The sequence below is a fragment of the Garra rufa genome, unplaced genomic scaffold (genome assembly GCF_049309525.1).
Source record: "Garra rufa unplaced genomic scaffold, GarRuf1.0 hap1_unplaced_001, whole genome shotgun sequence".
Classification (NCBI taxonomy): Eukaryota; Metazoa; Chordata; class Actinopteri; order Cypriniformes; family Cyprinidae; genus Garra; species Garra rufa.
This window is the reverse complement of record NW_027394276.1, coordinates 23,892,685-23,915,774: the sequence shown is the minus strand read 5'-3', so window position 1 is coordinate 23,915,774 and position 23,090 is coordinate 23,892,685.

Here is a 23,090-nt window from a genome sequence, read left to right as displayed (position 1 = left end):
CAGAAAACAGCGTTTCAGCACATAACAAACTTGGTTCTGGCAATGCAAGCTGAAACTCGGTCCAAAATTAAAATTGCAGTCTGTGCATGAATAAAACCTATTTTGCAACACAGAGAAACATATCTGAAGGTGTTAGAAGTGTTTTGCATGATTTTTGAAGTTAGAGCCTGAAATGTCAGAAAAAGGCTTTTCAGCACATAACAAACTTGGTTCTGGCAATGCAAGCTGAAACTCGGTCCAAAATTAAAATTGCAGTCTGTGCATGAATAAAACCTATTTTGCAACACAGAGAAACAAATCTGAAGGTGTTAGAAGTGTTTTGCATTATTTTTGAAGCTAGAGCCTGAAATGTCAGAAAAAGGCTTTTCAGCACATAACAAACTTGGTTCAGGCAATGCAAGCTGAAACTCGGCCCAAAATTAAAATTGCAGTCTGTGCATGAATAAAACCTATTTTGCAACACAGAGAAACATATCTGAAGGTGTTAGAAGTGTTTTGCATGATTTTTGAAGTTAGAGCCTGAAATGTCAGAAAACGGCGTTTCAGCACTTAACAAACTTTGTTCTGGCAATGCAAGCTGAAACTCGGCCAAAAATTAAAATTGCAGTCTGTGCATGAATAAAACCTATTTTTCAACACAGAGAAACATATCTGAAGGTGTTAGAAGTGTTTTGCATGATTTTTGAAGTTAGAGCCTGAAATGTCAGAAAACAGCGTTTCAGCACATAACAAACTTGGTTCTGGTAATGCAAGCTGAAACTCGGCCAAAAATTAAAATTGCAGTCTGTGCATGAATAAAACCTATTTTGCAACACAGAGAAACATATCTGAAGGTGTTAGAAGTGTTTTGCATGATTTTTGAAGTTAGAGCCTGAAATGTCAGAAAACGGCGTTTCAGTACATAACAAACTCGGTTCAGGCAATGCAAGCTGAAACTCGGCCAAAAATTAAAATTGCAGTCTGTGCATGAATAAAACCTATTTTTCAACACAGAGAAACATATCTGAAGGTGTTAGAAATGTTTTGCATGATTTTTGAAGTTAGAGCCTGAAATGTCAGAAAACAGCGTTTCAGCACATAACAAACTTGGTTCTGGTAATAAAAGCTGAAACTCGGCCAAAAATTAAAATTGCAGTCTGTGCATGAATAAAACCTATTTTGCAACACAGAGAAACATATCTGAAGGTGTTAGAAGTGTTTTGCATGATTTTTGAAGTTAGAGCCTGAAATGTCAGAAAACGGCGTTTCAGCACATAACAAACTCGGTTCAGGCAATGCAAGCTGAAACTCGGCCAAAAATTAAAATTGCAGTCTGTGCATGAATAAAACCTATTTTGCAACACAGAGAAACATATCTGAAGGTGTTAGAAGTGTTTTGCATGATTTTTGAAGTTAGAGCCTGAAACGTCAGAAAACGGCGTTTCAGCACATAACAAACTTGGTTCTGGCAATGCAAGCTGAAACTCGGTCCAAAATTAAAATTGCAGTCTGTGCATGAATAAAACCTATTTTGCAACACAGAGAAACATATCTGAAGGTGTTAGAAGTGTTTTGCATGATTTTTGAAGTTAGAGCCTCAAATGTCAGAAAAAGGCTTTTCAGCACATAACAAACTTGGTTCTGGCAATGCAAGCTGAAACTCGGCCCAAAATTAAAATTGCAGTCTGTGCATGAATAAAACCTTTTTTGCAACACAGAGAAACATATCTGAAGGTGTTAGAAGTGTTTTGCATGATTTTTTAAGTTAGAGCCTGAAATGTCAGAAAACAGCGTTTCAGCACATAACAAACTTGGTTCTGGTAATGCAAGCTGAAACTCGGCCAAAAATTAAAATTGCAGTCTGTGCATGAATAAAACCTATTTTGCAACACAGAGAAACATATCTGAAGGTGTTAGAAGTGTTTTGCATGATTTTTGAAGTTAGAGCCTGAAATGTCAGAAAACAGCGTTTCAGCACTTAACAAACTTGGTTCTGGCAATGCAAGCTGAAACTCGGTCCAAAATTAAAATTGCAGTCTGTGCATGAATAAAACCTATTTTGCAACACAGAGAAACATATCTGAACGTGTTAGAAGTGTTTTGCATGATTTTTGAAGTTAGAGCCTGAAATGTCAGAAAAAGGCTTTTCAGCACATATCAAACTTGGTTCTGGCAATGCAAGCTGAAACTCGGTCCAAAATTAAAATTGCAGTCTGTGCATGAATAAAACCTATTTTGCAACACAGAGAAACATATCTGAAGGTGTTAGAAGTGTTTTGCATGATTTTTGAAGTTAGAGCCTGAAATGTCAGAAAACGGCGTTTCAGCACATAACAAACTCGGTTCAGGCAATGCAAGCTGAAACTCGGCCAAAAATTAAAATTGCAGTCTGTGCATGAATAAAACCTATTTTGCAACACAGAGAAACATATCTGAAGGTGTTAGAAGTGTTTTGCATGATTTTTGAAGTTAGAGCCTGAAATGTCAGAAAACGACGTTTTAGCACATAACAAACTTGGTTCAGGCAATGCAAGCTGAAACTCGGCCCAAAATTAAAATTGCAGTCTGTGCATGAATAAAACCTATTTTGCAACACAGAGAAACATATTTGAAGGTGTTAGAAGTGTTTTGCATGATTTTTGAAGTTAGAGCCTGAAATGTCAGAAAACGGCGTTTCAGCACTTAACAAACTTGGTTCAGGCAATGCAAGCTGAAACTCGGCCCAAAATTAAAATTGCAGTCTGTGCATGAATAAAACCTATTTTGCAACACAGAGAAACATATCTGAAGGTGTTAGAAGTGTTTTGCATGATTTTTGAAGTTAGAGCCTGAAATGTCAGAAAACGGCGTTTCAGCACTTAACAAACTTGGTTCAGGCAATGCAAGCTGAAACTCGGCCAAAAATTAAAATTGCAGTCTGTGCATGAATAAAACCTATTTTGCAACACAGAGAAACATATCTGAAGGTGTTAGAAGTGTTTTGCATGATTTTTGAAGTTAGAGCCTGAAATGTCAGAAAACAGCGTTTCAGCACATAACAAACTTGGTTCTGGTAATAAAAGCTGAAACTCGGCCCAAAATTAAAATTGCAGTCTGTGCATGAATAAAACCTATTTTGCAACACAGAGAAACATATCTGAAGGTGTTAGAAGTGTTTTGCATGATTTTTGAAGTTAGAGCCTGAAATGTCAGAAAACGGCGTTTCAGCACATAACAAACTCGGTTCAGGCAATGCAAGCTGAAACTCGGCCAAAAATTAAAATTGCAGTCTGTGCATGAATAAAACCTATTTTGCAACACAGAGAAACATATCTGAAGGTGTTAGAAGTGTTTTGCATGATTTTTGAAGTTAGAGCCTGAAATGTCAGAAAACGGCGTTTCAGCACATAACAAACTTGGTTCTGGCAATGCAAGCTGAAACTCGGTCCAAAATTAAAATTGCAGTCTGTGCATGAATAAAACCTATTTTGCAACACAGAGAAACATATCTGAAGGTGTTAGAAGTGTTTTGCATGATTTTTGAAGTTAGAGCCTGAAATGTCAGAAAAAGGCTTTTCAGCACATAACAAACTTGGTTCTGGCAATGCAAGCTGAAACTCGGCCCAAAATTAAAATAGCAGTCTGTGCATGAATAAAACCTATTTTGCAACACAGAGAAACATATCTGAAGGTGTTAGAAGTGTTTTGCATGATTTTTGAAGTTAGAGCCTGAAATGTCAGAAAACAGCGTTTCAGCACTTAACAAACTTGGTTCTGGCAATGCAAGCTGAAACTCGGTCCAAAATTAAAATTGCAGTCTGTGCATGAATAAAACCTATTTTGCAACACAGAGAAACATATCTGAAGGTGTTAGAAGTGTTTTGCATGATTTTTGAAGTTAGAGCCTGAAATGTCAGAAAACGGCGTTTCAGCACATAACAAACTCGGTTCAGGCAATGCAAGCTGAAACTCGGCCAAAAATTAAAATTGCAGTCTGTGCATGAATAAAACCTATTTTTCAACACAGAGAAACATATCTGAAGGTGTTAGAAGTGTTTTGCATGATTTTTGAAGTTAGAGCCTGAAATGTCAGAAAACAGCGTTTCAGCACATAACAAACTTGGTTCTGGTAATAAAAGCTGAAACTCGGCCAAAAATTAAAATTGCAGTCTGTGCATGAATAAAACCTATTTTGCAACACAGAGAATCATATCTGAAGGTGTTAGAAGTGTTTTGCATGATTTTTGAAGTTAGAGCCTGAAATGTCAGAAAACCGCGTTTCAGCACATAACAAACTCGGTTCAGGCAATGCAAGCTGAAACTCGGCCAAAAAGTAAAATTGCAGTCTGTGCATGAATAAAACCTATTTTTCAACACAGAGAAACATATCTGAAGGTGTTAGAAGTGTTTTGCATGATTTTTGAAGTTAGAGCCTGAAATGTCAGAAAACGGCGTTTCAGCACATAACAAACTTGGTTCAGGCAATGCAAGCTGAAACTCGGTCCAAAATTAAAATTGCAGTCTGTGCATGAATAAAACCTATTTTTCAACACAGAGAAACATATCTGAAGGTGTTAGAAGTGTTTTGCATGATTTTTGAAGTTAGAGCCTGAAATGTCAGAAAACAGCGTTTCAGCACATAACAAACTTGGTTCTGGTAATGCAAGCTGAAACTCGGCCAAAAATTAAAATTGCAGTCTGTGCATGAATAAAACCTATTTTGCAACACAGAGAAACATATCTGAAGGTGTTAGAAGTGTTTTGCATGATTTTTGAAGTTAGAGCCTGAAATGTCAGAAAACAGCGTTTCAGCACTTAACAAACTTGGTTCTGGCAATGCAAGCTGAAACTCGGTCCAAAATTAAAATTGCAGTCTGTGCATGAATAAAACCTATTTTGCAACACAGAGAAACATATCTGAAGGTGTTAGAAGTGTTTTGCATGATTTTTGAAGTTAGAGCCTGAAATGTCAGAAAAAGGCTTTTCAGCACATAACAAACTTGGTTCTGGCAATGCAAGCTGAAACTCGGTCCAAAATTAAAATTGCAGTCTGTGCATGAATAAAACCTATTTTGCAACACAGAGAAACAAATCTGAAGGTGTTAGAAGTGTTTTGCATGATTTTTGAAGCTAGAGCCTGAAATGTCAGAAAAAGGCTTTTCAGCACATAACAAACTTGGTTCAGGCAATGCAAGCTGAAACTCGGCCCAAAATTAAAATTGCAGTCTGTGCATGAATAAAACCTATTTTGCAACACAGAGAAACATATCTGAAGGTGTTAGAAGTGTTTTGCATGATTTTTGAAGTTAGAGCCTGAAATGTCAGAAAACAGCGTTTCAGCACATAACAAACTTGGTTCTGGTAATAAAAGCTGAAACTCGGCCAAAAATTAAAATTGCAGTCTGTGCATGAATAAAACCTATTTTGCAACACAGAGAAACATATCTGAAGGTGTTAGAAGTGTTTTGCATGATTTTTGAAGTTAGAGCCTGAAATGTCAGAAAACGGCGTTTCAGCACATAACAAACTCGGTTCAGGCAATGCAAGCTGAAACTCGGCCAAAAATTAAAATTGCAGTCTGTGCATGAATAAAACCTATTTTGCAACACAGAGAAACATATCTGAAGGTGTTAGAAGTGTTTTGCATGATTTTTGAAGTTAGAGCCTGAAATGTCAGAAAAAGGCTTTTCAGCACATAACAAACTTGGTTCAGGCAATGCAAGCTGAAACTCGGCCCAAAATTAAAATTGCAGTCTGTGCATGAATAAAACCTATTTTGCAACACAGAGAAACATATCTGAAGGTGTTAGAAGTGTTTTGCATGATTTTTGAAGTTAGAGCCTGAAATGTCAGAAAACGGCGTTTCAGCACTTAACAAACTTTGTTCTGGCAATGCAAGCTGAAACTCGGCCAAAAATTAAAATTGCAGTCTGTGCATGAATAAAACCTATTTTTCAACACAGAGAAACATATCTGAAGGTGTTAGAAGTGTTTTGCATGATTTTTGAAGTTAGAGCCTGAAATGTCAGAAAACAGCGTTTCAGCACATAACAAACTTGGTTCTGGTAATGCAAGCTGAAACTCGGCCAAAAATTAAAATTGCAGTCTGTGCATGAATAAAACCTATTTTGCAACACAGAGAAACATATCTGAAGGTGTTAGAAGTGTTTTGCATGATTTTTGAAGTTAGAGCCTGAAATGTCAGAAAACGGCGTTTCAGTACATAACAAACTCGGTTCAGGCAATGCAAGCTGAAACTCGGCCAAAAATTAAAATTGCAGTCTGTGCATGAATAAAACCTATTTTTCAACACAGAGAAACATATCTGAAGGTGTTAGAAGTGTTTTGCATGATTTTTGAAGTTAGAGCCTGAAATGTCAGAAAACAGCGTTTCAGCACATAACAAACTTGGTTCTGGTAATAAAAGCTGAAACTCGGCCAAAAATTAAAATTGCAGTCTGTGCATGAATAAAACCTATTTTGCAACACAGAGAAACATATCTGAAGGTGTTAGAAGTGTTTTGCATGATTTTTGAAGTTAGAGCCTGAAATGTCAGAAAACGGCGTTTCAGCACATAACAAACTCGGTTCAGGCAATGCAAGCTGAAACTCGGCCAAAAATTAAAATTGCAGTCTGTGCATGAATAAAACCTATTTTGCAACACAGAGAAACATATCTGAAGGTGTTAGAAGTGTTTTGCATGATTTTTGAAGTTAGAGCCTGAAACGTCAGAAAACGGCGTTTCAGCACATAACAAACTTGGTTCTGGCAATGCAAGCTGAAACTCGGTCCAAAATTAAAATTGCAGTCTGTGCATGAATAAAACCTATTTTGCAACACAGAGAAACATATCTGAAGGTGTTAGAAGTGTTTTGCATGATTTTTGAAGTTAGAGCCTCAAATGTCAGAAAACAGCGTTTCAGCACATAACAAACTTGGTTCTGGTAATGCAAGCTGAAACTCGGCCAAAAATTAAAATTGCAGTCTGTGCATGAATAAAACCTATTTTGCAACACAGAGAAACATATCTGAAGGTGTTAGAAGTGTTTTGCATGATTTTTGAAGTTAGAGCCTGAAATGTCAGAAAACAGCGTTTCAGCACTTAACAAACTTGGTTCTGGCAATGCAAGCTGAAACTCGGTCCAAAATTAAAATTGCAGTCTGTGCATGAATAAAACCTATTTTGCAACACAGAGAAACATATCTGAACGTGTTAGAAGTGTTTTGCATGATTTTTGAAGTTAGAGCCTGAAATGTCAGAAAAAGGCTTTTCAGCACATATCAAACTTGGTTCTGGCAATGCAAGCTGAAACTCGGTCCAAAATTAAAATTGCAGTCTGTGCATGAATAAAACCTATTTTGCAACACAGAGAAACATATCTGAAGGTGTTAGAAGTGTTTTGCATGATTTTTGAAGTTAGAGCCTGAAATGTCAGAAAACGGCGTTTCAGCACATAACAAACTCGGTTCAGGCAATGCAAGCTGAAACTCGGCCAAAAATTAAAATTGCAGTCTGTGCATGAATAAAACCTATTTTGCAACACAGAGAAACATATCTGAAGGTGTTAGAAGTGTTTTGCATGATTTTTGAAGTTAGAGCCTGAAATGTCAGAAAACGACGTTTTAGCACATAACAAACTTGGTTCAGGCAATGCAAGCTGAAACTCGGCCCAAAATTAAAATTGCAGTCTGTGCATGAATAAAACCTATTTTGCAACACAGAGAAACATATTTGAAGGTGTTAGAAGTGTTTTGCATGATTTTTGAAGTTAGAGCCTGAAATGTCAGAAAACGGCGTTTCAGCACTTAACAAACTTGGTTCTGGCAATGCAAGCTGAAACTCGGCCAAAAATTAAAATTGCAGTCTGTGCATGAATAAAACCTATTTTGCAACACAGAGAAACATATCTGAAGGTGTTAGAAGTGTTTTGCATGATTTTTGAAGTTAGAGCCTGAAATGTCAGAAAACAGCGTTTCAGCACATAACAAACTTGGTTCTGGTAATAAAAGCTGAAACTCGGCCAAAAATTAAAATTGCAGTCTGTGCATGAATAAAACCTATTTTGCAACACAGAGAAACATATCTGAAGGTGTTAGAAGTGTTTTGCATGATTTTTGAAGTTAGAGCCTGAAATGTCAGAAAACGGCGTTTCAGCACATAACAAACTCGGTTCAGGCAATGCAAGCTGAAACTCGGCCAAAAATTAAAATTGCAGTCTGTGCATGAATAAAACCTATTTTGCAACACAGAGAAACATATCTGAAGGTGTTAGAAGTGTTTTGCATGATTTTTGAAGTTAGAGCCTGAAATGTCAGAAAACGGCGTTTCAGCACATAACAAACTTGGTTCTGGCAATGCAAGCTGAAACTCGGTCCAAAATTAAAATTGCAGTCTGTGCATGAATAAAACCTATTTTGCAACACAGAGAAACATATCTGAAGGTGTTAGAAGTGTTTTGCATGATTTTTGAAGTTAGAGCCTGAAATGTCAGAAAAAGGCTTTTCAGCACATAACAAACTTGGTTCTGGCAATGCAAGCTGAAACTCGGCCCAAAATTAAAATAGCAGTCTGTGCATGAATAAAACCTATTTTGCAACACAGAGAAACATATCTGAAGGTGTTAGAAGTGTTTTGCATGATTTTTGAAGTTAGAGCCTGAAATGTCAGAAAACAGCGTTTCAGCACATAACAAACTTGGTTCTGGTAATGCAAGCTGAAACTAGGCCAAAAATTAAAATTGCAGTCTGTGCATGAATAAAACCTATTTTGCAACACAGAGAAACATATCTGAAGGTGTTAGAAGTGTTTTGCATGATTTTTGAAGTTAGAGCCTGAAATGTCAGAAAACAGCGTTTCAGCACTTAACAAACTTGGTTCTGGCAATGCAAGCTGAAACTCGGTCCAAAATTAAAATTGCAGTCTGTGCATGAATAAAACCTATTTTGCAACACAGAGAAACATATCTGAAGGTGTTAGAAGTGTTTTGCATGATTTTTGAAGTTAGAGCCTGAAATGTCAGAAAACGGCGTTTCAGCACATAACAAACTCGGTTCAGGCAATGCAAGCTGAAACTCGGCCAAAAATTAAAATTGCAGTCTGTGCATGAATAAAACCTATTTTTCAACACAGAGAAACATATCTGAAGGTGTTAGAAGTGTTTTGCATGATTTTTGAAGTTAGAGCCTGAAATGTCAGAAAACAGCGTTTCAGCACATAACAAACTTGGTTCTGGTAATAAAAGCTGAAACTCGGCCAAAAATTAAAATTGCAGTCTGTGCATGAATAAAACCTATTTTGCAACACAGAGAATCATATCTGAAGGTGTTAGAAGTGTTTTGCATGATTTTTGAAGTTAGAGCCTGAAATGTCAGAAAACCGCGTTTCAGCACATAACAAACTCGGTTCAGGCAATGCAAGCTGAAACTCGGCCAAAAAGTAAAATTGCAGTCTGTGCATGAATAAAACCTATTTTTCAACACAGAGAAACATATCTGAAGGTGTTAGAAGTGTTTTGCATGATTTTTGAAGTTAGAGCCTGAAATGTCAGAAAACGGCGTTTCAGCACATAACAAACTTGGTTCAGGCAATGCAAGCTGAAACTCGGCCCAAAATTAAAATTGCAGTCTGTGCATGAATAAAACCTATTTTTCAACACAGAGAAACATATCTGAAGGTGTTAGAAGTGTTTTGCATGATTTTTGAAGTTAGAGCCTGAAATGTCAGAAAACGGCGTTTCAGCACATAACAAACTTGGTTCAGGCAATGCAAGCTGAAACTCGGTCCAAAATTAAAATTGCAGTCTGTGCATGAATAAAACCTATTTTTCAACACAGAGAAACATATCTGAAGGTGTTAGAAGTGTTTTGCATGATTTTTGAAGTTAGAGCCTGAAATGTCAGAAAACAGCGTTTCAGCACATAACAAACTTGGTTCTGGTAATGCAAGCTGAAACTCGGCCAAAAATTAAAATTGCAGTCTGTGCATGAATAAAACCTATTTTGCAACACAGAGAAACATATCTGAAGGTGTTAGAAGTGTTTTGCATGATTTTTGAAGTTAGAGCCTGAAATGTCAGAAAAAGGCTTTTCAGCACATAACAAACTTGGTTCTGGCAATGCAAGCTGAAACTCGGCCCAAAATTAAAATAGCAGTCTGTGCATGAATAAAACCTATTTTGCAACACAGAGAAACATATCTGAAGGTGTTAGAAGTGTTTTGCATGATTTTTGAAGTTAGAGCCTGAAATGTCAGAAAACAGCGTTTCAGCACATAACAAACTTGGTTCTGGTAATGCAAGCTGAAACTCGGCCAAAAATTAAAATTGCAGTCTGTGCATGAATAAAACCTATTTTGCAACACAGAGAAACATATCTGAAGGTGTTAGAAGTGTTTTGCATGATTTTTGAAGTTAGAGCCTGAAATGTCAGAAAACAGCGTTTCAGCACTTAACAAACTTGGTTCTGGCAATGCAAGCTGAAACTCGGTCCAAAATTAAAATTGCAGTCTGTGCATGAATAAAACCTATTTTGCAACACAGAGAAACATATCTGAAGGTGTTAGAAGTGTTTTGCATGATTTTTGAAGTTAGAGCCTGAAATGTCAGAAAACGGCGTTTCAGCACATAACAAACTCGGTTCAGGCAATGCAAGCTGAAACTCGGCCAAAAATTAAAATTGCAGTCTGTGCATGAATAAAACCTATTTTTCAACACAGAGAAACATATCTGAAGGTGTTAGAAGTGTTTTGCATGATTTTTGAAGTTAGAGCCTGAAATGTCAGAAAACAGCGTTTCAGCACATAACAAACTTGGTTCTGGTAATAAAAGCTGAAACTCGGCCAAAAATTAAAATTGCAGTCTGTGCATGAATAAAACCTATTTTGCAACACAGAGAATCATATCTGAAGGTGTTAGAAGTGTTTTGCATGATTTTTGAAGTTAGAGCCTGAAATGTCAGAAAACCGCGTTTCAGCACATAACAAACTCGGTTCAGGCAATGCAAGCTGAAACTCGACCAAAAAGTAAAATTGCAGTCTGTGCATGAATAAAACCTATTTTTCAACACAGAGAAACATATCTGAAGGTGTTAGAAGTGTTTTGCATGATTTTTGAAGTTAGAGCCTGAAATGTCAGAAAACGGCGTTTCAGCACATAACAAACTTGGTTCAGGCAGTGCAAGCTGAAACTCGGCCCAAAATTAAAATTGCAGTCTGTGCATGAATAAAACCTATTTTTCAACACAGAGAAACATATCTGAAGGTGTTAGAAGTGTTTTGCATGATTTTTGAAGTTAGAGCCTGAAATGTCAGAAAACGGCGTTTCAGCACATAACAAACTTGGTTCAGGCAATGCAAGCTGAAACTCGGCCCAAAATTAAAATTGCAGTCTGTGCATGAATAAAACCTATTTTTCAACACAGAGAAACATATCTGAAGGTGTTAGAAGTGTTTTGCATGATTTTTGAAGTTAGAGCCTGAAATGTCAGAAAACAGCGTTTCAGCACATAACAAACTTGGTTCTGGTAATGCAAGCTGAAACTCGGCCAAAAATTAAAATTGCAGTCTGTGCATGAATAAAACCTATTTTGCAACACAGAGAAACATATCTGAAGGTGTTAGAAGTGTTTTGCATGATTTTTGAAGTTAGAGCCTGAAATGTCAGAAAAAGGCTTTTCAGCACATAACAAACTTGGTTCTGGCAATGCAAGCTGAAACTCGGTCCAAAATTAAAATTGCAGTCTGTGCATGAATAAAACCTATTTTGCAACACAGAGAAACAAATCTGAAGGTGTTAGAAGTGTTTTGCATGATTTTTGAAGCTAGAGCCTGAAATGTCAGAAAAAGGCTTTTCAGCACATAACAAACTTGGTTCAGGCAATGCAAGCTGAAACTCGGCCCAAAATTAAAATTGCAGTCTGTGCATGAATAAAACCTATTTTGCAACACAGAGAAACATATCTGAAGGTGTTAGAAGTGTTTTGCATGATTTTTGAAGTTAGAGCCTGAAATGTCAGAAAACAGCGTTTCAGCACATAACAAACTTGGTTCTGGTAATAAAAGCTGAAACTCGGCCAAAAATTAAAATTGCAGTCTGTGCATGAATAAAACCTATTTTGCAACACAGAGAAACATATCTGAAGGTGTTAGAAGTGTTTTGCATGATTTTTGAAGTTAGAGCCTGAAATGTCAGAAAACAGCGTTTCAGCACTTAACAAACTTGGTTCTGGCAATGCAAGCTGAAACTCGGTCCAAAATTAAAATTGCAGTCTGTGCATGAATAAAACCTATTTTGCAACACAGAGAAACATATCTGAACGTGTTAGAAGTGTTTTGCATGATTTTTGAAGTTAGAGCCTGAAATGTCAGAAAAAGGCTTTTCAGCACATATCAAACTTGGTTCTGGCAATGCAAGCTGAAACTCGGTCCAAAATTAAAATTGCAGTCTGTGCATGAATAAAACCTATTTTGCAACACAGAGAAACATATCTGAAGGTGTTAGAAGTGTTTTGCATGATTTTTGAAGTTAGAGCCTGAAATGTCAGAAAACGGCGTTTCAGCACATAACAAACTCGGTTCAGGCAATGCAAGCTGAAACTCGGCCAAAAATGAAAATTGCAGTCTGTGCATGAATAAAACCTATTTTGCAACACAGAGAAACATATCTGAAGGTGTTAGAAGTGTTTTGCATGATTTTTGAAGTTAGAGCCTGAAATGTCAGAAAACAGCGTTTCAGCACTTAACAAACTTGGTTCTGGCAATGCAAGCTGAAACTCGGTCCAAAATTAAAATTGCAGTCTGTGCATGAATAAAACCTATTTTGCAACACAGAGAAACATATCTGAAGGTGTTAGAAGTGTTTTGCATGATTTTTGAAGTTAGAGCCTGAAATGTCAGAAAACGGCGTTTCAGCACATAACAAACTCGGTTCAGGCAATGCAAGCTGAAACTCGGCCAAAAATTAAAATTGCAGTCTGTGCATGAATAAAACCTATTTTTCAACACAGAGAAACATATCTGAAGGTGTTAGAAGTGTTTTGCATGATTTTTGAAGTTAGAGCCTGAAATGTCAGAAAACAGCGTTTCAGCACATAACAAACTTGGTTCTGGTAATAAAAGCTGAAACTCGGCCAAAAATTAAAATTGCAGTCTGTGCATGAATAAAACCTATTTTGCAACACAGAGAATCATATCTGAAGGTGTTAGAAGTGTTTTGCATGATTTTTGAAGTTAGAGCCTGAAATGTCAGAAAACCGCGTTTCAGCACATAACAAACTCGGTTCAGGCAATGCAAGCTGAAACTCGGCCAAAAAGTAAAATTGCAGTCTGTGCATGAATAAAACCTATTTTTCAACACAGAGAAACATATCTGAAGGTGTTAGAAGTGTTTTGCATGATTTTTGAAGTTAGAGCCTGAAATGTCAGAAAACGGCGTTTCAGCACATAACAAACTTGGTTCAGGCAATGCAAGCTGAAACTCGGCCCAAAATTAAAATTGCAGTCTGTGCATGAATAAAACCTATTTTTCAACACAGAGAAACATATCTGAAGGTGTTAGAAGTGTTTTGCATGATTTTTGAAGTTAGAGCCTGAAATGTCAGAAAACGGCGTTTCAGCACATAACAAACTTGGTTCAGGCAATGCAAGCTGAAACTCGGTCCAAAATTAAAATTGCAGTCTGTGCATGAATAAAACCTATTTTTCAACACAGAGAAACATATCTGAAGGTGTTAGAAGTGTTTTGCATGATTTTTGAAGTTAGAGCCTGAAATGTCAGAAAACAGCGTTTCAGCACATAACAAACTTGGTTCTGGTAATGCAAGCTGAAACTCGGCCAAAAATTAAAATTGCAGTCTGTGCATGAATAAAACCTATTTTGCAACACAGAGAAACATATCTGAAGGTGTTAGAAGTGTTTTGCATGATTTTTGAAGTTAGAGCCTGAAATGTCAGAAAAAGGCTTTTCAGCACATAACAAACTTGGTTCTGGCAATGCAAGCTGAAACTCGGTCCAAAATTAAAATTGCAGTCTGTGCATGAATAAAACCTATTTTGCAACACAGAGAAACAAATCTGAAGGTGTTAGAAGTGTTTTGCATGATTTTTGAAGCTAGAGCCTGAAATGTCAGAAAAAGGCTTTTCAGCACATAACAAACTTGGTTCAGGCAATGCAAGCTGAAACTCGGCCCAAAATTAAAATTGCAGTCTGTGCATGAATAAAACCTATTTTGCAACACAGAGAAACATATCTGAAGGTGTTAGAAGTGTTTTGCATGATTTTTGAAGTTAGAGCCTGAAATGTCAGAAAACAGCGTTTCAGCACATAACAAACTTGGTTCTGGTAATAAAAGCTGAAACTCGGCCAAAAATTAAAATTGCAGTCTGTGCATGAATAAAACCTATTTTGCAACACAGAGAAACATATCTGAAGGTGTTAGAAGTGTTTTGCATGATTTTTGAAGTTAGAGCCTGAAATGTCAGAAAACAGCGTTTCAGCACTTAACAAACTTGGTTCTGGCAATGCAAGCTGAAACTCGGTCCAAAATTAAAATTGCAGTCTGTGCATGAATAAAACCTATTTTGCAACACAGAGAAACATATTTGAACGTGTTAGAAGTGTTTTGCATGATTTTTGAAGTTAGAGCCTGAAATGTCAGAAAAAGGCTTTTCAGCACATATCAAACTTGGTTCTGGCAATGCAAGCTGAAACTCGGTCCAAAATTAAAATTGCAGTCTGTGCATGAATAAAACCTATTTTGCAACACAGAGAAACATATCTGAAGGTGTTAGAAGTGTTTTGCATGATTTTTGAAGTTAGAGCCTGAAATGTCAGAAAACGGCGTTTCAGCACATAACAAACTCGGTTCAGGCAATGCAAGCTGAAACTCGGCCAAAAATTAAAATTGCAGTCTGTGCATGAATAAAACCTATTTTGCAACACAGAGAAACATATCTGAAGGTGTTAGAAGTGTTTTGCATGATTTTTGAAGTTAGAGCCTGAAATGTCAGAAAACGACGTTTTAGCACATAACAAATTTGGTTCAGGCAATGCAAGCTGAAACTCGGCCCAAAATTAAAATTGCAGTCTGTGCATGAATAAAACCTATTTTGCAACACAGAGAAACATATTTGAAGGTGTTAGAAGTGTTTTGCATGATTTTTGAAGTTAGAGCCTGAAATGTCAGAAAACGGCGTTTCAGCACTTAACAAACTTGGTTCTGGCAATGCAAGCTGAAACTCGGCCAAAAATTAAAATTGCAGTCTGTGCATGAATAAAACCTATTTTGCAACACAGAGAAACATATCTGAAGGTGTTAGAAGTGTTTTGCATGATTTTTGAAGTTAGAGCCTGAAATGTCAGAAAACAGCGTTTCAGCACATAACAAACTTGGTTCTGGTAATAAAAGCTGAAACTCGGCCAAAAATTAAAATTGCAGTCTGTGCATGAATAAAACCTATTTTGCAACACAGAGAAACATATCTGAAGGTGTTAGAAGTGTTTTGCATGATTTTTGAAGTTAGAGCCTGAAATGTCAGAAAACGGCGTTTCAGCACATAACAAACTCGGTTCAGGCAATGCAAGCTGAAACTCGGCCAAAAATTAAAATTGCAGTCTGTGCATGAATAAAACCTATTTTGCAACACAGAGAAACATATCTGAAGGTGTTAGAAGTGTTTTGCATGATTTTTGAAGTTAGAGCCTGAAATGTCAGAAAACGGCGTTTCAGCACATAACAAACTTGGTTCTGGCAATGCAAGCTGAAACTCGGTCCAAAATTAAAATTGCAGTCTGTGCATGAATAAAACCTATTTTGCAACACAGAGAAACATATCTGAAGGTGTTAGAAGTGTTTTGCATGATTTTTGAAGTTAGAGCCTGAAATGTCAGAAAAAGGCTTTTCAGCACATAACAAACTTGGTTCTGGCAATGCAAGCTGAAACTCGGCCCAAAATTAAAATAGCAGTCTGTGCATGAATAAAACCTATTTTGCAACACAGAGAAACATATCTGAAGGTGTTAGAAGTGTTTTGCATGATTTTTGAAGTTAGAGCCTGAAATGTCAGAAAACAGCGTTTCAGCACATAACAAACTTGGTTCTGGTAATGCAAGCTGAAACTCGGCCAAAAATTAAAATTGCAGTCTGTGCATGAATAAAACCTATTTTGCAACACAGAGAAACATATCTGAAGGTGTTAGAAGTGTTTTGCATGATTTTTGAAGTTAGAGCCTGAAATGTCAGAAAACAGCGTTTCAGCACTTAACAAACTTGGTTCTGGCAATGCAAGCTGAAACTCGGTCCAAAATTAAAATTGCAGTCTGTGCATGAATAAAACCTATTTTGCAACACAGAGAAACATATCTGAAGGTGTTAGAAGTGTTTTGCATGATTTTTGAAGTTAGAGCCTGAAATGTCAGAAAACGGCGTTTCAGCACATAACAAACTCGGTTCAGGCAATGCAAGCTGAAACTCGGCCAAAAATTAAAATTGCAGTCTGTGCATGAATAAAACCTATTTTTCAACACAGAGAAACATATCTGAAGGTGTTAGAAGTGTTTTGCATGATTTTTGAAGTTAGAGCCTGAAATGTCAGAAAACAGCGTTTCAGCACATAACAAACTTGGTTCTGGTAATAAAAGCTGAAACTCGGCCAAAAATTAAAATTGCAGTCTGTGCATGAATAAAACCTATTTTGCAACACAGAGAATCATATCTGAAGGTGTTAGAAGTGTTTTGCATGATTTTTGAAGTTAGAGCCTGAAATGTCAGAAAACCGCGTTTCAGCACATAACAAACTCGGTTCAGGCAATGCAAGCTGAAACTCGGCCAAAAAGTAAAATTGCAGTCTGTGCATGAATAAAACCTATTTTTCAACACAGAGAAACATATCTGAAGGTGTTAGAAGTGTTTTGCATGATTTTTGAAGTTAGAGCCTGAAATGTCAGAAAACGGCGTTTCAGCACATAACAAACTTGGTTCAGGCAATGCAAGGTGAAACTCGGTCCAAAATTAAAATTGCAGTCTGTGCATGAATAAAACCTATTTTTCAACACAGAGAAACATATCTGAAGGTGTTAGAAGTGTTTTGCATGATTTTTGAAGTTAGAGCCTGAAATGTCAGAAAACAGCGTTTCAGCACATAACAAACTTGGTTCTGGTAATGCAAGCTGAAACTCGGCCAAAAATTAAAATTGCAGTCTGTGCATGAATAAAACCTATTTTGCAACACAGAGAAACATATCTGAAGGTGTTAGAAGTGTTTTGCATGATTTTTGAAGTTAGAGCCTGAAATGTCAGAAAAAGGCTTTTCAGCACATAACAAACTTGGTTCTGGCAATGCAAGCTGAAACTCGGTCCAAAATTAAAATTGCAGTCTGTGCATGAATAAAACCTATTTTGCAACACAGAGAAACAAATCTGAAGGTGTTAGAAGTGTTTTGCATGATTTTTGAAGCTAGAGCCTGAAATGTCAGAAAAAGGCTTTTCAGCACATAACAAACTTGGTTCAGGCAATGCAAGCTGAAACTCGGCCCAAAATTAAAATTGCAGTCTGTGCATGAATAAAACCTATTTTGCAACACAGAGAAACATATCTGAAGGTGTTAGAAGTGTTTTGCATGATTTTTGAAGTTAGAGCCTGAAATGTCAGAAAACAGCGTTTCAGCACATAACAAACTTGGTTCTGGTAATAAAAGCTGAAACTCGGCCAAAAATTAAAATTGCAGTCTGTGCATGAATAAAACCTATTTTGCAACACAGAGAAACATATCTGAAGGTGTTAGAAGTGTTTTGCATGATTTTTGAAGTTAGAGCCTGAAATGTCAGAAAACGGCGTTTCAGCACATAACAAACTCGGTTCAGGCAATGCAAGCTGAAACTCGGCCAAAAATTAAAATTGCAGTCTGTGCATGAATAAAACCTATTTTGCAACACAGAGAAACATATCTGAAGGTGTTAGAAGTGTTTTGCATGATTTTTGAAGTTAGAGCCTGAAATGTCAGAAAAAGGCTTTTCAGCACATAACAAACTTGGTTCTGGCAATGCAAGCTGAAACTCGGCCCAAAATTAAAATTGCAGTCTGTGCATGAATAAAACCTATTTTGCAACACAGAGAAACATATCTGAAGGTGTTAGAAGTGTTTTGCATGATTTTTGAAGTTAGAGCCTGAAATGTCAGAAAACAGCGTTTCAGCACTTAACAAACTTGGTTCTGGCAATGCAAGCTGAAACTCGGTCCAAAATTAAAATTGCAGTCTGTGCATGAATAAAACCTATTTTGCAACACAGAGAAACATATCTGAAGGTGTTAGAAGTGTTTTGCATGATTTTTGAAGTTAGAGCCTGAAATGTCAGAAAACGGCGTTTTCAGCACATAACAAACTCGGTTCAGGCAATGCAAGCTGAAACTCGGCCAAAAATTAAAATTGCAGTCTGTGCATGAATAAAACCTATTTTTCAACACAGAGAAACATATCTGAAGGTGTTAGAAGTGTTTTGCATGATTTTTGAAGTTAGAGCCTGAAATGTCAGAAAACCGCGTTTCAGCACATAACAAACTCGGTTCAGGCAATGCAAGCTGAAACTCGGCCAAAAATTAAAATTGCAGTCTGTGCATGAATAAAACCTATTTTTCAACACAGAGAAACATATCTGAAGGTGTTAGAAGTGTTTTGCATGATTTTTGAAGTTAGAGCCTGAAATGTCAGAAAACGGCGTTTCAGCACATAACAAACTTGGTTCAGGCAATGCAAGCTGAAACTCGGCCCAAAATTAAAATTGCAGTCTGTGCATGAATAAAACCTATTTTTCAACACAGAGAAACATATCTGAAGGTGTTAGAAGTGTTTTGCATGATTTTTGAAGTTAGAGCCTGAAATGTCAGAAAACAGCGTTTCAGCACTTAACAAACTTGGTTCTGGCAATGCAAGCTGAAACTCGGTCCAAAATTAAAATTGCAGTCTGTGCATGAATAAAACCTATTTTGCAACACAGAGAAACATATCTGAAGGTGTTAGAAGTGTTTTGCATGATTTTTGAAGTTAGAGCCTGAAATGTCAGAAAACGGCGTTTCAGGACATAACAAACTCGGTTCAGGCAATGCAAGCTGAAACTCGGCCAAAAATTAAAATTGCAGTCTGTGCATGAATAAAACCTATTTTTCAACACAGAGAAACATATCTGAAGGTGTTAGAAGTGTTTTGCATGATTTTTGAAGTTAGAGCCTGAAATGTCAGAAAACAGCGTTTCAGCACATAACAAACTTGGTTCTGGTAATAAAAGCTGAAACTCGGCCAAAAATTAAAATTGCAGTCTGTGCATGAATAAAACCTATTTTGCAACACAGAGAATCATATCTGAAGGTGTTAGAAGTGTTTTGCATGATTTTTGAAGTTAGAGCCTGAAATGTCAGAAAACCGCGTTTCAGCACATAACAAACTCGGTTCAGGCAATGCAAGCTGAAACTCGGCCAAAAAGTAAAATTGCAGTCTGTGCATGAATAAAACCTATTTTTCAACACAGAGAAACATATCTGAAGGTGTTAGAAGTGTTTTGCATGATTTTTGAAGTTAGAGCCTGAAATGTCAGAAAACGGCGTTTCAGCACATAACAAACTTGGTTCAGGCAATGCAAGCTGAAACTCGGCCCAAAATTAAAATTGCAGTCTGTGCATGAATAAAACCTATTTTTCAACACAGAGAAACATATCTGAAGGTGTTAGAAGTGTTTTGCATGATTTTTGAAGTTAGAGCCTGAAATGTCAGAAAACGGCGTTTCAGCACATAACAAACTTGGTTCAGGCAATGCAAGCTGAAACTCGGTCCAAAATTAAAATTGCAGTCTGTGCATGAATAAAACCTATTTTTCAACACAGAGAAACATATCTGAAGGTGTTAGAAGTGTTTTGCATGATTTTTGAAGTTAGAGCCTGAAATGTCAGAAAACAGCGTTTCAGCACATAACAAACTTGGTTCTGGTAATGCAAGCTGAAACTCGGCCAAAAATTAAAATTGCAGTCTGTGCATGAATAAAACCTATTTTGCAACACAGAGAAACATATCTGAAGGTGTTAGAAGTGTTTTGCGTGATTTTTGAAGTTAGAGCCTGAAATGTCAGAAAAAGGCTTTTCAGCACATAACAAACTTGGTTCTGGCAATGCAAGCTGAAACTCGGTCCAAAATTAAAATTGCAGTCTGTGCATGAATAAAACCTATTTTGCAACACAGAGAAACAAATCTGAAGGTGTTAGAAGTGTTTTGCATGATTTTTGAAGCTAGAGCCTGAAATGTCAGAAAAAGGCTTTTCAGCACATAACAAACTTGGTTCAGGCAATGCAAGCTGAAACTCGGCCCAAAATTAAAATTGCAGTCTGTGCATGAATAAAACCTATTTTGCAACACAGAGAAACATATCTGAAGGTGTTAGAAGTGTTTTGCATGATTTTTGAAGTTAGAGCCTGAAATGTCAGAAAACAGCGTTTCAGCACATAACAAACTTGGTTCTGGTAATAAAAGCTGAAACTCGGCCAAAAATTAAAATTGCAGTCTGTGCATGAATAAAACCTATTTTGCAACACAGAGAAACATATCTGAAGGTGTTAGAAGTGTTTTGCATGATTTTTGAAGTTAGAGCCTGAAATGTCAGAAAACGGCGTTTCAGCACATAACAAACTCGGTTCAGGCAATGCAAGCTGAAACTCGGCCAAAAATTAAAATTGCAGTCTGTGCATGAATAAAACCTATTTTGCAACACAGAGAAACATATCTGAAGGTGTTAGAAGTGTTTTGCATGATTTTTGAAGTTAGAGCCTGAAATGTCAGAAAACGGCGTTTTCAGCACATAACAAACTCGGTTCAGGCAATGCAAGCTGAAACTCGGCCAAAAATTAAAATTGCAGTCTGTGCATGAATAAAACCTATTTTTCAACACAGAGAAACATATCTGAAGGTGTTAGAAGTGTTTTGCATGATTTTTGAAGTTAGAGCCTGAAATGTCAGAAAACCGCGTTTCAGCACATAACAAACTCGGTTCAGGCAATGCAAGCTGAAACTCGGCCAAAAAGTAAAATTGCAGTCTGTGCATGAATAAAACCTATTTTTCAACACAGAGAAACATATCTGAAGGTGTTAGAAGTGTTTTGCATGATTTTTGAAGTTAGAGCCTGAAATGTCAGAAAACGGCGTTTCAGCACATAACAAACTTGGTTCAGGCAATGCAAGCTGAAACTCGGCCCAAAATTAAAATTGCAGTCTGTGCATGAATAAAACCTATTTTTCAACACAGAGAAACATATCTGAAGGTGTTAGAAGTGTTTTGCATGATTTTTGAAGTTAGAGCCTGAAATGTCAGAAAACGGCGTTTCAGCACATAACAAACTTGGTTCAGGCAATGCAAGCTGAAACTCGGTCCAAAATTAAAATTGCAGTCTGTGCATGAATAAAACCTATTTTTCAACACAGAGAAACATATCTGAAGGTGTTAGAAGTGTTTTGCATGATTTTTGAAGTTAGAGCCTGAAATGTCAGAAAACAGCGTTTCAGCACATAACAAACTTGGTTCTGGTAATGCAAGCTGAAACTCGGCCAAAAATTAAAATTGCAGTCTGTGCATGAATAAAACCTATTTTGCAACACAGAGAAACATATCTGAAGGTGTTAGAAGTGTTTTGCATGATTTTTGAAGTTAGAGCCTGAAATGTCAGAAAAAGGCTTTTCAGCACATAACAAACTTGGTTCTGGCAATGCAAGCTGAAACTCGGTCCAAAATTAAAATTGCAGTCTGTGCATGAATAAAACCTATTTTGCAACACAGAGAAACAAATCTGAAGGTGTTAGAAGTGTTTTGCATGATTTTTGAAGCTAGAGCCTGAAATGTCAGAAAAAGGCTTTTCAGCACATAACAAACTTGGTTCAGGCAATGCAAGCTGAAACTCGGCCCAAAATTAAAATTGCAGTCTGTGCATGAATAAAACCTATTTTGCAACACAGAGAAACATATCTGAAGGTGTTAGAAGTGTTTTGCATGATTTTTGAAGTTAGAGCCTGAAATGTCAGAAAACAGCGTTTCAGCACATAACAAACTTGGTTCTGGTAATAAAAGCTGAAACTCGGCCAAAAATTAAAATTGCAGTCTGTGCATGAATAAAACCTATTTTGCAACACAGAGAAACATATCTGAAGGTGTTAGAAGTGTTTTGCATGATTTTTGAAGTTAGAGCCTGAAATGTCAGAAAACGGCGTTTCAGCACATAACAAACTCGGTTCAGGCAATGCAAGCTGAAACTCGGCCAAAAATTAAAATTGCAGTCTGTGCATGAATAAAACCTATTTTGCAACACAGAGAAACATATCTGAAGGTGTTAGAAGTGTTTTGCATGATTTTTGAAGTTAGAGCCTGAAATGTCAGAAAAAGGCTTTTCAGCACATAACAAACTTGGTTCTGGCAATGCAAGCTGAAACTCGGCCCAAAATTAAAATTGCAGTCTGTGCATGAATAAAACCTATTTTGCAACACAGAGAAACATATCTGAAGGTGTTAGAAGTGTTTTGCATGATTTTTGAAGTTAGAGCCTGAAATGTCAGAAAACAGCGTTTCAGCACTTAACAAACTTGGTTCTGGCAATGCAAGCTGAAACTCGGTCCAAAATTAAAATTGCAGTCTGTGCATGAATAAAACCTATTTTGCAACACAGAGAAACATATCTGAAGGTGTTAGAAGTGTTTTGCATGATTTTTGAAGTTAGAGCCTGAAATGTCAGAAAACGGCGTTTTCAGCACATAACAAACTCGGTTCAGGCAATGCAAGCTGAAACTCGGCCAAAAATTAAAATTGCAGTCTGTGCATGAATAAAACCTATTTTTCAACACAGAGAAACATATCTGAAGGTGTTAGAAGTGTTTTGCATGATTTTTGAAGTTAGAGCCTGAAATGTCAGAAAACCGCGTTTCAGCACATAACAAACTCGGTTCAGGCAATGCAAGCTGAAACTCGGCCAAAAATTAAAATTGCAGTCTGTGCATGAATAAAACCTATTTTTCAACACAGAGAAACATATCTGAAGGTGTTAGAAGTGTTTTGCATGATTTTTGAAGTTAGAGCCTGAAATGTCAGAAAACGGCGTTTCAGCACATAACAAACT